Source organism: Lutra lutra, chromosome 9, assembly GCF_902655055.1.
Source record: "Lutra lutra chromosome 9, mLutLut1.2, whole genome shotgun sequence".
In the NCBI taxonomy this organism is placed as follows: domain Eukaryota; kingdom Metazoa; phylum Chordata; class Mammalia; order Carnivora; family Mustelidae; genus Lutra; species Lutra lutra.
Window position 1 is genome coordinate 98,091,449 of NC_062286.1, and position 6,977 is coordinate 98,098,425.

Genomic DNA, 6,977 nt, shown 5'->3' on the forward strand with positions numbered 1-6,977 from the left:
AGAACTAGTTATAATTGAATAAGAATTGTTTTAAAGATTTTGTTTACTTGTCAGAGACAGAGAAACAGAGAGCAAGCACAAGCAGGGGGAGCGGCAGGCAGTTGGAGAAGCAGGTTCCACTCTGAGCAAGGACCCGGATGCAGGACTCAATGAGCCAAAGACAGACACTTAACCAGTTCAGTCACCCAGGCATCCTGAGTTTTTTTCCTTAAAGTGCTTCACTAACACAATGATGAGGTTAGATTTTAAAATAGGATGAAAACATGAGGCAAACTTTTAGTGATGTTATATTAACATTTGGCTGATTTTCCATTTCGCTATTATTCTTCACAATTTTTATCAGCCAATTGATGTAACCTATCTTTATTCAAACTAGGCATATTTTACATTAGTGATAGGATTCAGTCTCTACCTCTCTTTCTCTTTGCTTGTATCTCTCTTTTTAATTTTTAGGTCCTAATTTAGGGCTCTGTATATAAAAACTATTCAATAATACATTGGAAACAATATCTGTAATTGAAATTAATATCACATTCAGAAGTATCATTAACCTAATTAACAGGTGGGAAGCATGACCATCAAGTTTAATGAGTTGCCGTAGTCAGAAATTAAGTCCATCTTTGAGATTTCAAGTGCATTAAAATATTTTCATTCAGCCAAGTTTTTAATACTGCTATCTGCTGAGAAATAGGTGATAATTTGCAAATTCAAATGTGTTTATTAATTTGTCTGCTTGCTTTCCTCTCCCCCATAAGAAATGATATAAATAAGTAGTCACATTCATGAACATTCACTCACGTCCTTTACTTAATCACACGGAAGCCCTTTCTCAATTAAAAACAAGTGATCTACCATCTCTGTTTGTCTTGTAGTGGGGCCCAGACTGGTTGCCAGGATTCCATGGACTTCAGATTTGGAACCACCAGGTCTGGTGGAGGTGGGGAGTGAGGCATGGAGCTGGACACAGTGGAAGGGAAGAATGTTTACACAACTGCCCTGAGAGTCCCTATCTCCCATGTGCAACATCCCCATTGAAATCTGGGGAACCTTCTCTGAAAATCTGCAGGTGCTGTGAAGGGTGTATTCTCATAAGTGAACGTTGGTGCTTCTCAAGTAAAGCCTACCTAATTCTGGCCTCTGCAGAGTGTGAAGCTTGCTAGTCAACCCAAACCTACTTAATTGTATTATCAGGTCCTGACACCCCAATTAGAATAATATACATTGGGTTTCTCCATAAGGGACAGCATCAGACTCCTCTAACCCTGCTTCAGGTCCTCTGGGCCTCACCTGTTTCTTGGTCCAGCCACTACAGACTCCAACTTCCTTTTCACAGGTACAATTCAGTAATATTCAAGACTGGCCTTATTAATGGTACTTGATCCCATACAGCAATAAGCACTACTAACAAACAAAACTATGAAAACAATGGATTATTCCTCCATTTACCCTTCACATATAATCCCTTTCAATACCATGTCTACTCTCTCTCTCTTTAAAAAGATTTATTTATTTGACAGTGAGAGACACAGCAAGAGAGGGAACACAAGCAGGGGGAGTTGGGAGAGGGAGAAGCAGGCTTTGCACACCCATCAGGGAGCCTGATGTGGGGCTGGATCCCAGGACCCTGGAATCAAGACTTGAGCTGAAGGCAGACACTTAATGACTGGGCCAGCCAGGTGCCCTTCTACTCCTTTTCAACTGAGAGGATCATAACAGAGCTTCATGAAAACCTGCTTCAGCAGTCTCCAGGAAGCCCCAAAGGAAGGGGAAGGATCCTTACCCCACTCGGGAGCCCCAGTGGAAACCCTCAAAAGGAATAAGGAGCTCAATTCAGTTCTTCCCTCTTAGGGAATGACACCAAGTCCTTACTATAGCTCCATCCCTCCTGCTGCCCCCTCCCAGAGAACTTCCCAGAGCCTTCCAGACCTGCCTATACAACCATGTGTAAATGAAGATAGTATCCTTTACTAGTTGACTCAAATTCCCTAGACAATGACATGAAATCATGAAACCATGATGCTCAAGATTACAGACTGTTATACAGAAAAAGGGGAAATAAACATACAAGGAGAATTTGACAACTTGAATAAAACATAATTTATTCTGTGAGAAAGGAAAATAAACTAGTCAGACATAAGACAGAAAAGCACTGACAAGGATAAATGTCATTAGTGTGATGCACTGTTACTTAAAAGCTAATATGACTCTGGTGATTTCAAATTTTAACAACTGCCTTGGTCCCTGTCCTCTTTCCCTCTTGTGGTAGTCTGTAAAAATGCCACAAATTCTTCTTTAGCTGAAGACACACCTTTGGTTGATGCATACCTACAAATGACTTGGGACAACCAGTCCTTAGAAATATGACCCAGCGGTGGCTGGAGAACCTCAGGCAGTCTCTGCTCTAATTAATACAAGGAAACTCCTGGAGCAGAGCTGGACCCAGCCCACAGTGGAGACAACCCCAAGCAATCAGCAGCCAGAAGCAGAACCACCCCAACCAATGCAGACTGGTGAGAAAGAAAAATAGACACTTGGTGCCATAAGGCCTAAGTACTCCATGAGGTTTGGGAGGGGCTGTTATTCAACATTATTGTGGAAATGTTGATGGGGAAGAAGAAACTCATCACCAAGCAGCTTCACTGGCCATGAAGGTCAGCAAGCCCATGAAGAGATGCCCCCAAGGATAACATTATAAGGAAAAGCAGAAAAAATGGATCTGAGTTATAGAGGCTGCCCATTGATACAAATGTTCTGTCAATGGTCGTCCATGCTAACCAGGGTACAGGCAAGACTCCTTTTCCTGAAACTGGCCAGTAGATTTTAGAACCTCCTGTGTGTGCAGTATACTGTGCCAAGGGCAGAAGAACGACCTGGAGCTTTGTACCTGGTAAGGAGGTAAAATCCACACAACAGAGCCCTTTTGAGACTCAGCAAGTAATCAGGTCATAAGACCCCATAAGACAGCATGATTGTGTTTCAATTGTAAATCAACACTTTTATCATCATCATTATTATGAAAGAGAAATACTCATCTGAAAAATGCATCTATTTACAGACCTAAAAATGTCTCCCATACCAATTATATGCCAATGCAAAATCCTGTGTGGATGAAATACTAACTACCTAGCAGATGAAAGGCTCAGCCCCACTCCATCAGGGCTGTGAAAGGAGATGTGCTCAAGGACATGGTGTGAAATGTCTGGTGGAAAAGGATGAATCAGGAGTTGGGCCTAGTAATCCCCCAAAGTTAGCACGCAGGACACCTGGTGTGACACTACACCCATCCAATACCCAACCATTGCAAAATTATTTATAGAAATTCTGGAAAGCTATAAGAACTCAAAGAGAAAAGTCCATTCTGTAAGCACACTTTTTCTGATGCCATGGAGACTTCAAATTCCAGAAAAACTCTCTCAAGTGTCATGTTTTAATCCACATCCACTTTTAGGTATTAACATCATTGGACATATTTGACATGGAATTACTCCTGGAGTCATCCAGAAGTTAAGCAATAAGGTACTGAAGATAACTCTTACTCCACCCCATGCCAACATAAGGAGATACACCCCTTCCTGCTGCCCAACACCCAGCCCCTATTCCTCACCTCCCCACAAGACACCTGACACCAGACTCAATAAATAGACAACCATTATATTAGATGAGGCACAATACCTGGGATGTCCCCTCTGGACTTCTACCTTGGTTTTCATCCATGTCCCTAGAAATTCAAGCTTCCCACATGATCTGTATTTCTGAATGTTACTTCCATATGGCTCTGGGCATCACCTAAATTCACCCCAGCTTCCTAACCACAAGCCTTCCATACCCTAGATCCAAAAAAGCTTCCCAAATCCTCTCCTGCACCACATCCCTTTGGGCTCCACCTAAAACCTGGAGTCCCTTGAGGGGACTGCTTCCCCCTAGACTGTCAGGTAAGTCTTTCATTATTCCTGCACCACATACTGCCTGGCCTAAGATGAGGTCAGCATCCTCCCTGCTCCCCATTGCAATATCCAGACCATGGCAGTGCTCTCTTCACACATACCAACGCTGCTTTCCTATTCATACAACCAGTCTGCATGCCAGCTAGCCCACCCACCTGAGCTGCACACAGTCTTTCACTCATCCCAGCATGCTCTAAGAAGATTACAGGGCCTGGTTTACTCTTTCTGTTGACTAGCACTGATTTCAGCATCTACAAAGGTCATGCCTGAGTTCCATACCCCCCAAAAGGCTGTCCTCCACCCTATCTCCCATTGTGCATGCCCACAGCACAGCCTAGAACCAGGCACTGCTTGTCACCTCCCCACATCTGGGGTCCCAGTTTCATTCCTCTCCCCTGTCACCTGCCATGTCTCCTTGTCCCTGCTTGCCCCGCTAGAAAGCCAATAACAGCAACTCTTCCATCCTACCAGGTCCTTAAACCCAAAGACCCCACCATCTGGTCACTATCTATATAGGCTCCTTAAGTCTTCACTTTTATTTTTTCCCCTTTGGTTTCCATAACCCATCTTTTTAATCAGCCCTTGCACATTGATCCCCCCAATGCCCTCCCTTTCCCCTTTTCATATTTCCTCAAGAGAACCCCAGTCCCAGTTTAGACCTTCAATCAATTGAATGTATTTATGTGCATACAGGCCATATGCTAGACATAAAAAATGATTTTTTAAACTGTTTTAAATATTGAATACATATGTTAGAATAAGTTTCATAAATATGTAACTTGTAATAGACAATAAAAATAAAATCACTTTGGGGCGCCTGGGTGGCTCAGTGGGTTAAGCCGCTGCCTTCGGCTCAGGTCATGATCTCAGAGTCCTGGGATCGAGCCCCGCATTGGGCTCTCTGCTCAGCAGGGAGCCTGCTTCCTCCTCTCTCTCTGCCTGCCTCTCTGCCTGCTTGTGACCTCTCTGTCAAATAAATAAATAAAATCTTTAAAAAAAAATAAAAATAAAATCACTTTAAACCCATCCACCCAAACAAGCATCCAAGCAAATCAGGCCTTTGCCCCACCATTCAAGCGAGACCCATCCACACTATTCATCCAATCTGCAGTCCTTTCCAGGGTCAACAGCAGATACACATGTGCCTGTATGCCCAAGCACCACCAGGCCGGCCCAAGAGAAGGAAAAGGCCCCTAGAACCCTGGCATAATGATTCTGGAAGAATATTGGGGCCTAAACTATATATTCCTAATTGCAAAAAGTGAACAAAACTCATCTTTTAGCTTTGCTGATAGTTTTACTTCTTGTCTACATTATAGCCACGTTGTATATACCAGTTAGAGTGCAAAATTTTAAATTCTTCCCTGAAAATATACACGTATCCAAAATTTTACCATGATTGATGATTTACTTCCATAGATATTCTCCATAGCATTTAAATGAAAAAGTGCCTAGAGAAACACTGTTGGTTTCCCTCTAGCTCCCCACCCTACCCGTTCCCACAGTCAGAACTTTCCTCTTCCTATCAGACCCCCTATCTGTTCAGGGCTCATCCTCTCCCACAAAGCCTTCAGAGAGGCTGGCCTATCCCTGGCCCTAGCGGGGGAAGACCCGATGCTGCTGAGCCAATTACAGTGCAACACACTCCCTGCTGGTGATAGGTTTAGGCTCAAGCCTGTGACCCAACACTGTTCAATAAGAAATGGGAGGAATTCTGATGGAGATGTCTGGAAAACAGTCATTGTTTTTAAGAGACACAAACCATTTCCTCTTTTCCTGCCTCTGGATGTTATTTCATTTGGGTGCAATGCTTGTAAGGGCTGCAGGCATTTTGTCACCTTAAAACAAGCCTGCCACACTGAGAACACTAAGGATGGCAAGGCAGGGGGGCAGAGAGGGTCTGGACAGTCAACATCCCAGAACTGCTGAATGAATTAGCTGGCTTGGGGCTCAGCCTGCCTTGGGGCTGCTTTATAGGAGAAAAAAAAAATTCCTTATCATTTGCATTTGGGTTTTCTGTTACCTGCATCCAAAAACATCTTGTAAATACCAAAATGAAATCTGACAGTTGAACAGGAAACAATTATCAGTATGACTGAAGAGGTTGTAAAAGATATCTATCCTGCTCAAGTGGATTATTTTCAATTCTTTATACTTAGAAGGTAAACTAGATGTAGAAAGTAAAATTCTTACAAGTCAGGAAGATATTAACACTTTGTTATCCAGGACTAACAATCCACATGTAAAAGTAATTCTATATAAAGATATAATCCAACTACCTAGCGCTAACATTTTAAAAAGTAGAGATATTTTATTTAAATATTTTGACATACATTCCTCAAATACAGGATCCTAAGACTTACTTTTTAACCAATATGTAGTCCCAATATAACAAAACATAAACATACACCAATGATATACAATGTTTAAATCAAATGTGCTTCATAGCGGTGCCTGGGTGGCTCAGTGGGTTAAAGCCTCTGCCTTCAGCTCAGGTCATGATCTCAGTGCCCTGGGATCAAGCCCCACATCGGGCTCTCTGTTCATCAGGGAGCCTGCTTCCCCCTCTCTCTCTGCCTGCCTCTCTGCCTACTTGTGATCTCTCTCTCTCTGTGTCAAATAAATAAATAAATAAAATGTGCTTCATATACATTATTCTATAATAACATGTATGTTGTACATAATGCCCTGTAATTACCTCATTATTGAGGAATTCTGCTGCCTTTAGGGACAGCTGTGCTTCTCTAATTGTCATTCACCAGAAAGTGTAGAATAGAGTCAAGCAGAAAGAAATGATCTCTGCCCAGCCACTCAATAACTGGCACTGACTTAGGAACAAGCACATGTGTGACACCCCTGCATGGAAAAGGTGATGACATTTCCAGTCATGGTAAGGTTCATTTATAAGACCTGGTGGCCTTAGCATATATTGTCACATTTCCTCATTCTGGGTAAACCTGGCACCAACAAGCAGCCACCAGAACAGAATCTGAATCAGTGCACCGTCAGCTAGCAACAATGGTTTATAAAATA